The sequence below is a fragment of the Galeopterus variegatus genome, unplaced genomic scaffold (genome assembly GCF_000696425.1).
Source record: "Galeopterus variegatus unplaced genomic scaffold, G_variegatus-3.0.2 Scaffold12202, whole genome shotgun sequence".
NCBI classification, from domain to species: Eukaryota; Metazoa; Chordata; class Mammalia; order Dermoptera; family Cynocephalidae; genus Galeopterus; species Galeopterus variegatus.
In genome coordinates this window covers 24,304-34,927 of record NW_007738313.1, presented here as the reverse complement: position 1 = coordinate 34,927, position 10,624 = coordinate 24,304, and the positions used below count along the sequence as shown (strand labels likewise).

The window sequence follows — 10,624 nt, the reverse complement described above, 5'->3', positions numbered from 1 at the left end:
CAAATAGCCAAAGCAATCCTGAGCACAAAAATAACTAAATAAAGCCAGAAGCATTACACTGCCTGCCTTCAAATTAAAGCTATGAGAACCAAAATAAATAGCATGTACTGGAATAAAAACAGACACTCAGACCAAAGAAACAGAATAGAGAACCCAGAAATGTACCCACATACCCAACACATACCCAAGTGATCTTTGTCAAAGGCACCAAGAACATAGACTGTGGAAAAGACTGAATCTTCCAAAAATGGTGCTGGAAAAACTGGACATCCATGTATAGAAGAATGAAATTAGACCTGTGCCTCTCACCACTGACCACATCAACTCAAAATGGATCAGGGAGACTTAAATATAGGGTTTGAAACTATAAAATTCCTAAAAGAAAACATAGAAGGCACACTGCAGGATGTGACCCAGGTCTGGGCCAAAACTTTATGAATAACAGCCCCAAAACACAGGCAACTAAAGAAAAACATAAACAAATGGGATTGTACCAACTAAAATTCTCCACACAACAAAGGAAACAATTAACAGAGCAAAGACAACCTGCAAACTTGGAGAAAATATTTGCAAACTATGCACCCAACAAGGAATTAATATCCAGAATATATAAGGAATTAAAAAATCTGACGGTAAAAAACAAGTAACCCTATTAAAAAATGGGCAAAAGAGCTGAATAGTCATTTCTCAAAGGAAGATATACAAATGGCCAACACATGAAAAAATGCTCAACATCACTCAGCATAAGGAAAAATGCAAATCAATACCACACTGAGATATCATCTCACCCCAGTTAAACTGGCCATTAACAAAAATACAGAGAATAAGAAATGCTGGTGAGGATGTGGAGAAAGTGGAAGGTTCCTAGACTGTTGGTGGGACTGTAAACGGTGCAGCCATTACGGAACATGGTATGGAGCTTCCTCAAACAACTGCAGGTAGAACTTCCGCACGACCCAGCAACCCCACTGCTGGGCACATTCCCAAAGGAATGGATATCACCCTGTGAAAGCGGCACCTGCCCTCCCATGTGTATCACAGCTCTATTTACAGCAGCCTAGAGTGGGAACCCACCTCAGTGCCCACCGTCGGATGAGTGGAGAAGGAAAATGCGGAATATTTCTACAATGAACTACTAGTGTTTTATCAATGCAGATGATGGACAGGCCAAAGCTGGTGTCACCATCCCAGAAGGAGGTCCCCGACTCCTGCCAGCTTCCAGACCTGAGCCAGTTCTCAGACTCAGAAGCCATCATGTGAAGGAAGGAGCCTTCGGTGCCACAGTCGTGATTATTGGGTAAATGTGATTCCCCGCAGGACACTGGACGTTCACCTGAACTCACGGTGTGCTGGGGAAAGGGAAGCACGCAGACCTCCCGGGGCTGTAGGACGGCGGGTCCACGCCCACACTGATGGCGGCCACTGCACGCTCACCACGCTCCATGTAGGGGTGGCCTGTGAGAGCGTTCAATGGGCCGTGACCTGCACGGTGGCCGTTTCTCCAGTGCCCAGATGTGTCATGTGACTGGACACCTCATGTGGGGCTGGAAGTGTCTGTGGAGGAGACAGAGGTCCCATGGCCTCTCCTCAAAGCCCCCACATAGGGGTCCCGTTGACTCCCCCCTTGGCTTATGGAACCAGGCCTCACAGTCACAGGAGGGAGCTACTCAACACTCAAAGGGCATCGTCAACACCTGCGACCACACAGACGCATGTCACAGGCACGCACAGAGAGGAAGAAGCCAGTCTCTGAATCTTATGCTCGTGTGGTCATGTTTATGGGACATCCTCAAAGGGACAAAACTGGACTGATGGACGTCTCAGTAGTGCCGGGGTGGGGGAGTGTACGACTGTAAATGGACAACACGAGGACGTGTTCTGTTTCCCTGATGGGCCTCCAGGACAACCCGCATCCCTACAGGCCTGTCGGATGCCATGCTCCCTGGGGTCTGGCTCCTGATGTTTCCAACATCTCCCTAACTTCCACTGTGGCTCTATCTCTGCACTGAGTCAACAGACCTCCAGGGAGCCAACACCAAGGGCCCCTTTACAGACAGGCCGAGCCCAGGGCTGCTGCTGAAGCTCTTTATTTGGAGTCAGGTGGGGGGAGCGGGGGTGCTGCTGTGGCAGAGGCTGGTCCAGGTGGGGGTGGGGCTCTGTGTCCGGCAGCAGGGCGGGCTCCGGAGGTGCAGCCATGGTGGCTGCTGTGATAGGAAGAGGAACAGAGGTCAGTGAGGTCACAGTGGGAGTGGTGGGCAGGGGCAGGGGCTGCCACAGGAGCCACATTCAGTCACTGCCTGGCCAGGAGGCTTGAGAGCCATCCCGGCCCCTCTAACGAGCAGGCCGGCCCTGGGCATCCTCGGTGGGTGTGCGGGCTGGGGGAGTGGACCGAGTGGAGACCAGGTGTTGAGCTGACATGGGAGGGAGCCCACCACGAGGCCTGTTCTGTGAAAGACCCCAGAGGACCTCCCTGGCCAGCAGGGTGCAGGACACAGTTAAAGGAAGGGACTCCCCATGTGTCCAAGGAATCACACTCAGGTCAGACCCCTGAGATGACAGCCTTTGCCTGGCTTAGACAGGGTCTCTCCCGCCTGGGTGGGATGGGACAGGGACAGAGCAGAGGGGCCTTCGAACTCCATGAACTCAGCACTCTGGGCTTTTCCAACGTCCTCCCAAAGCGTAACTTACCCTAATCTCCCTGGGGAACGCAGCTTTCTGTAGAAACCAAGAAAACCCAGAGGTGAGAGGACGCCCTGGTCACCAGCCCAGACCCCATCACTGTCCACAGCTCAGACCCTCGACAACCAAGTCCCAAGACAGAGCCTTGGCACCCCTGTGACACGTCACTGTGATGCCATTTCCCCCACAGAGGGGAGAGGGGGACACGAGGGGGATGTGGGCAGAGCCGTCCTCTCACCCATCTGCGTGGGTATGAAAATGTTGTCCTCCAGGAATCACTTGTGCCGTATGAATTTCTTAAACTCTTCCAGGGCATCTGGGTTCACGTCGGGACTCCTACCTGTGGGACAGTTGGGCAGGTGAGCCGAGTGGGGGACGGCTGCATGGCTCTGCAGGGAGCCGATGCCGTGAGGAGACGGCCACCACCCTGCATCGGGGGCTTCACCATGGGGTGGCCGAGGGCAGGTGGGGAGGTCAGAGAGTGGATGTAGAGTTCTCGGGTGGGGACAGGGGACAGAGGAGATGGCTGATGCCCAGCTGACAGGGCCCCAGGAAGGAGAGCAGTGGAGACACCCCAAACCACTGAGCAAACTCAGGGGACCCGGGAGGCTCTGGAAGCTGCCCTGCTGGGTCGTGCCCTGACCTGGAACGACCTCGTGTCCTGAAGGCACTGGCTGCCCTCCCCCCTGGAGGGTCCCTGCCCCACGGAGGCCACTGTCAGGACGCTCCCCCTGACACCCAAGACCCCAGGAAGCAGAGCTCAGCATCTGTGAACCCCCTCCTGACTGGTCAGGTCACCGAGGGTCATGTCTGGCCCTGTCCTGGGCAAGCCTGGCCCAGTCCGCCTGATTCCCACTCGGGGAGCTTGGGTTGGCCGCCGGGCAGCACAGGGGACCAAGCACAGGAAGCCCAGTGCAGGGGCTTTCTATGACCCCCAAGCACGTGGCTGATGCTGGTTCCAGTGGCTTCGGGAAACAGAGACATGGGGGTGGGAGACGCAGGTCTCCAGGGCCCCTCACCCATGAGCTTTCCAATGCGGCGCAGTTTCCCATGGTGGTGGCATTCGCAGTACCAGATGTCATGGTCCTTGACTGGCAGCTCCTGTAGATACATGAGCTTCTTGCCCCCATCTGTGGACCACAGAGAAAATAGACCTTTAGTGTCTTCCTTTTGGAGAAAGCACCGGACACCTCATTACGGAGCACTCTGGAATATTTCGGCGGTCACCAGGCAGCCAAACAGCCTAGGCCCCGGCCTTGCCGTTCCCCTCAGCCATGGACCTCGACACTGGGGGAGGAGCCCCCTCCCAGAAAGGTCCCCACCCAGGCCACAGAGTCACCAGAGGCCAGAGCTTGCTCATCCAATTCACCTTCCCTGATCCTCAACCTGTCACATATTGTGTCTCAGGTCAGGGCCACAAGACACTGGGAGGGAGAGGTCAGCCCCTCCTGGGAGGTGCATGAGGCAGGGACCCTCAGGCAGAAAGACTGTGTAGGAGATGCCCTGCCCTGCAGGTGGGCTGGGGACAGCCGCCCGGGACTCACAGGTGCTGTATTTGCCCGGCTCCTTGGTTTTCTGCATCAGGACTTTCTTCTAGTGGCACTGACCGGCCTTTCTGGAAAACAGGAGTCATGTGGCAGCAACTCTGAGACACACCTGAGCCAGTCTCAGCTCACCTGGCACATCGGCCGTGACCCCGTGAGCCCAATAATGTCCCCACCGCCTGTGCCCTAGGATGCCACCTGGGAACGATTCCACTCAAACTCAGGGGGGCCTTTTACACCAACACCCAAAACTTAGATGGGGGAGGTGGAGATAAGAGGGCTTGAGGGGCCAGTAGGGGGTGACACTCACATGATGGTGAATGCGGCCTCCGAGTCCCCACCTTCCAGGGCTGTCACTGTCACAGGGGACATCTTGCTGGGCCTCTTCCCCTCTGGCACTTCCCTGCTAGTCACTACGGCCTTCACGTACCAGGTCCCTGTGAGCTGGAACAGGCCGAGGCGTGCGTCCTCCTCAGGCCCAGCACAGACTCTCCTCTATGTCCCCTGCACATGGGCTGCAGCCGTAACCACACACCCCGGGGCCCCAGCTGCAGCCCCCAAAGGCAGGCGGGGTTCCCGCACATCCGCACCTCTGTGCTCAGTTAGAGCGAGCCCAGAACTCATGACCTCAGGCCCCCAATGGAGGCAGAAGGTGTCTGCCACCCCACGGAACCACTTTCTGCTGGGACTGGGCCCAGTACCAGGTGCGCCCTCACTCCAGAGGGCCCTGCCCTGCAAGGCCTTTGGCTCTGGGTGTCAGTGCAGTAGGACCCCTGAGCCAAACCTGCTGCCCTGCTCCAGCCTGACCGCTCCAGACAAGGAGCGCAGGGTCGGAACCCCAACCTTAAATGATGTCTCCTAAAACAGGCCCCACGGCCTTTCTCCTACACCCACCCGCCGGCCTAGCCTCACATCCTGCTCCTCCGAGTTGAAGGACAGGGGGTCCTGGGCCTGCAGGGCAGAGACCAGACCCAGCACAACGGTCAGAAACAGGGTCTCCATCTCTAGGGCTCTGTGGTCACAGCCACTAGCTGGTCACCTGAGGTGTCAGGAGGAGGTTGTGCCGGCTCCTCACACGATGCCCCTTATAGCCCCTTGGCTGGTGGCCGTGAGCACTTGGCACAGACCACGCCCCGCCCCCATCAGTGGTGGCCAACTCTGCATCCGGGAAGGTGGAATGTCAGTGTCATTGGGATCTGATGAGTAACAATTAAGTGTCACCCAGAGAATAAAAGACGCATAATGTCGTCCGGTGTTGGCACCACCTCAGGTGTGCACTCACAGGTGTGCCGTCCACAGGGGGCTCATTGGAGTGGGTGTGTGGGGTCACCGCGGGGCACTTCAAGCTGCAGAGGGGGGCCTCCTGCCCACTCCATGCCACGATCCACGCCTGGGGTAGGCTCTCTAGAGCACTTGTCACTCCAGGGTCGCCTCGTCCGTTCATTCCTACACGTGCTCATGGCCCATCTCTGCTGCTGGAATTTAAGTTCCCAAAAGTAGAGGCTTCATTCCCGTGGTTCACACAATTCTCGTGCCTGCAGGGAGAGGTCTGGCCACTTGTTGGTGGTCATTGTATATTTTTCCCCTAAAGAAATGAAGCAAATTACTTAATCTCTGCCAGCCTCAGAGGATACTTTTCCCACAAGGGGACCTATGCCTTCCATTACTGGAGATCATCGTGAAGACCTGTGAAGACAATGCAGGGAGCCCCCAGCTTCCCTGACTTGAACCAGGCTCCGTCAGTGCTGGCTTCCTCCCCACGTTCCCACTGGGGTTGACATTCAGGGAGCAGGTGGCACATTCCCTGACCCGAATACACACCTGTGTATCTCCATAACTTTAATTCCTCTAGAATGAGAGCCTCGACCTCCCCAGGGCTTTCATCTCTGTCATTGAGTTTGATAGTCCAGGTTCCCCCAAGGCAGGCCTCGTGTTTCCTACCCTCTGGGTAAATGGGCACATGAGGCACACAGGCCATGTGCTGACCTGTGTTCAGTTCACAGCTGAGCTCCTCTGGGCAACCAGCTCTGTTGGCTGCAGCCCTGGCCACCTCCTGAGCAAGCACATTGCCTTCCCCCACCTGACCCTGCAGTTCCCGGGCCTACGTCATCTGCTCTGAGACCCAGGGTTGACCCAGGCACTGTAGGCAGGTGCTGGGGCTGCACAATGGTGTCATTGTGCCTCTCTCTCCCAAGATTGGGTGGCCCAGGTACTCACTAAATACCATAATAAGCACTCTCTGATGAAGACCAGGGGCTTCTGAAGTCCTGAAGGTGCTGGCATGACCGAGTGCTGGACCCTGTGTGGGAGGTAATGCTGGGCAGAAAGGTTACCCTCTCTGGGTGGCTCAGGGCAGGGCCTGTGCTCTTTTAGGACCAGAGATGAGTGATCAGGCTGGAGCCTTCGCATCACTGAGAATATTTTCTTTCCCCTGTTCTGGATGACTGGACCCCAGTCACATGCTATTTCACTTGTTATTTGTGAATCACCGCCCTAAGTACTTTACAATGTTGGCACATGGAATTCCCCCCTTGCAAAAGACAGTGGAACAGCACAGGCAGACGACTGGGGGAACAGTGCTGCCAACCATAGATCCTGTTCTCAGTGTGAATGATCATGTCCAGGTGCCTCCCATGGCCCACTCACCTTACCCACCCATTGCTGACCTCTAAGGAGTCCCAGCTGTGTTCTTTTTAGATTCTGATTGGGTTGAAGTGGTGCAGACACCATCAATAGACAGTAGGGCAGGAGGTCAAGGTCAGCAGAGGGTAGATGCTGTCAGGAGACAGTAGGGCAGGAGGTTGGGGTCAGCCCTGGTAGAGATATCCTGCCCCATTGCTCTGTGGCCTCAGACACCTCTCTGAATGGCCGTGTTCCTTTCTGATGGTGGTCCCTGTTGGGCTGTCCCCACTCCACAGCACGAGCTCTCACCACTTCTGGTGACATTGCTCACTACCCTTGCCCTTGAATATCAAGGTGGTCACAGCTTTTCAGTGCTGCTAATTCCTTGGTGCCTCACTGAAGGGGACAGTGCCTGGGGTCTACTCAACATTTGGGTATAGAAGGTTTTGAAGGACCCACCAAACAAGTACCCAGCCAGTAGGCAGGCTGGCTGAGATTGCGGTGCATCTAGAAGGCGTGAGGTAGCTGGATTAAGATGAATAACAGTGAAGGCTGCAATTCCAGCTGGACAGTGGGGACTGTAGCTTGTGTTACTAACCATCTATTTTAATTATTTTAGAGTCTGTGGCTGGCCACCCTATTGAAAGGACTCAATTTGGAGCATGAGCAGGTCAGTGCAGTGCAAGGGGTGGACTGTGGTTGAAGCTGTTGATCACCAACCCTCTCAGCCCACTTGCAGGTGTCATAGACACTTCCTGGCATAGTGACAGATTCACTACTTCCCACCTCAAGTGCCTGCATCCTTTTTTATGTGTTTCCCCTGCCATGCACTGGCGAAAGCCAGATGTGCTGGTGAATCAACCTACCCAGTCAATACCGATAGCTATTGATTGGATAAATGGCCTGGACTCTTCTTAAAGCATTTCTATGCTTTAAGCCACCCATTTGTGGTACGATGTTACTACAGCCCTAGAAAAATAATACCTGACCTAACATATTAATCATTATATCAAATGTAAATGGTCTAAATATACCTATTAGAAGACAGTGATTAGCAGAATGGATTGTAAATGATGATACAACTGTATGCTGTCTATGAGAAACTTACTTCAAAGATAACAATAGAGGCAAGTTGAAAGTAAAAGTATTGAAAAAGTTTTAATATGCAAATATTTACTGAAAGGAAGCAGAAACATTTTTAAAGTCAGATAAAATATACTTTAAGACAAAAAAGAGTTAACAGAGCCAGAGGGGGATATTATATAATAATAGATGAGCCATTCCACAAACAAGAGAGCAATCTTAAATGTGTATGCACCAAACAACAAAGCTGCATATGTGAAGCAAAACTCATAGAACTAAAGGAAGAAATAGACAAGTCCACACTTACTGTTGCAGACTTCATCACCCCCTCTCTCAACAATTGATAAAACAACTAGACAAAAATCCACCAGGCACCTCAAACTACTCAACCATGTCATCGACTCACATATTCTAATTGACATTTATGGAATGCTCTATGCAAAAACAGCACTGCACATGTTCTTTTCAAGTACCCACAAAACATAAACCAAGATAGAGTATATCCTGGATCATAAAGTGAACCTCAACAAATGAAAAAAATTTAAATCACGTGGAGTGTGTTCTCTGACCACAATGAATTGAACTAGAAATCCATACCAGAAAAACAATGGGAAATCATTCTCTAGGTGCTTAGACACAAAAGAACACACTTCTAAACAATCCATGGGTCAAAAAAGAAGTTTCAAGGCAGATTTAAAAACACACTGAACTGAATTAGAATGAAAATACACAACGTATTAAAATTTGGGTGACACAGCTAAATCGGTACTGAGAGGAACATTTATAGAATAAATGCATACATTAGAAAAGAAGAAACATCTAAAATCAATCATCTAAGCTCAAACATCAAAAACCTAACATGAAAAAAATAAAGACAAGAACAGAAATCAATGAAATTGAGACAGAAAGATAATGAAACAAAGGGCTGGGTTTTAGAAAACATTAATAAAATTGAGACACTTCTAGGAAGGCTGACAAACAAAAAAAGAATGAAGGCACAAATTACCAGCATCTGGAATAAAAACAGGGACTGTTGCTACAGACCTTGTGGGAGACAATTGTTATTAGTCATGTATTTGTATTAGTATTATTTTGTTTCTATTGCTTACAACAAAATACTTAGAACTGGGTAATTTACAAGGAAATTAAAGGTATTTCTTACAGATTCACAGGCCAGGAAGTCCGAAGCCCAGGGAACACATCAGGTGCAGGCTTTGCTGGTGGCAACAGTGACACAGGGGACTCACATGGTAGAATGGCCGAGCAGAGAGAACAAGTAACCTCCTTATTCACTCACCTTTTCAAGCCACCAGAACCACTCTTATTATTCCAAGAATGGATCAATACATTCACGAGGGTACATTCCTCACAACCCAATCACCTCTTCGAGGCCCCACATTTCAATAACCATAATAGGATTTCCCACCCTCAACAGTTCCAGTAGGGATTAAGTTTTGGGGGAACATTCAGTCCAAGGGAGAGAGAGAAAAAATCAAGACAGACGTGTGCGTGTGTGCATGTGTGTATACACATATATACATGCACACACATGCACACATACACACTTACATACATAAAATCAGGATTGGAGGAAAATCCCACACTGCCAACATGACTGTAGCCATGGCCACTGATTCCAGGTTCAGAGGCAGGAAGAGGAGGTCCAGGATCCAGCTCCTGGGGAGGGTCTACTGGGGTTTCTCTGACTCTAGAAAGGAGGCTCAGAAACCCTCCAGATGCATCCTAGATGTTATAGGTTTTTATAACTTAATGGAGAGCCATGGCCCTAGGAAAACAAGGGGAACAGATGCAACCCCCAGAGCTGAAGATGAGACAGCTGTCTTCTGATAGGGTGGCTTCATGTGTGACACCCTGTGCATGCCAGCAGAACAGAAGCTGGGACCTGCAATGAGAGGTGGCCTATATCTAGTAATGAAATGTCATTGAGGATACTAACCAGAGTGCAGCAGCTCTGAGAAACAAAAAGAAATACACACACACAAACACACACACATGAAGTTAATACACCTGGACAATAGATCAAGAGGCTCAAGGGGCCGCCCATGGCTCACTCGGGAGAGTGCGGTGCTGATAATACCAAGGCCACAGGTTCGGATCCCCACATAGGGATGGCCGGTTTGCTCACTTGGGAGAGCGTGGTGCTGACAACGCCAAGTCAAGGGTTACGATCCCCTTACCGGTCATCTTTAAAAAAACAAAAGACAAAAAAAAAAAAAGAGAGACTCCAATATATGTAACAGGAGTCCCAAATAAAAGCAATTTTTAAAATGGCTTATACAAGTAATTCATACATAAAAACTAAGTAAATAATACGTGGACTAAAAAAAAGGCAACTTAATAGCTCAGAATTCTTCAGAATTGAAAAGACATGAGATCTCACATCTCAACTACAAACCAAATAATGAGCAAAATAGAGACCTGCACTCCTAGAATATCACAGCAAACGGCAGAATATGCAGAACAGAGAGAAAAAAGTAAAAACTACCAGAAAGGAGAGACACATGACCTACAAAGGAAGTGAAATAGACTGACAGCAGATTTCTCAACAGCAACACTAAATTCCAGCAGACGATTTCCTTTAACAAACTGAGGAAAATAACATTCACCCTGGAATGTCACACTCAGTTCCATCTCCATGAAATACTGTCGACAAAATAAAGACGTCACAGACGTAA

At 50.8% G+C, this 10,624-nt stretch overlaps 1 pseudogene; it reads right to left on the bottom strand.

The window, feature by feature from the left end:
- Positions 1 to 2,522: 2,522 nt before the first annotated feature.
- Positions 2,523 to 5,667, bottom strand: LOC103610984 (annotated as a pseudogene).
- Between the last annotated feature and the right edge of the window lie 4,957 nt (positions 5,668 to 10,624).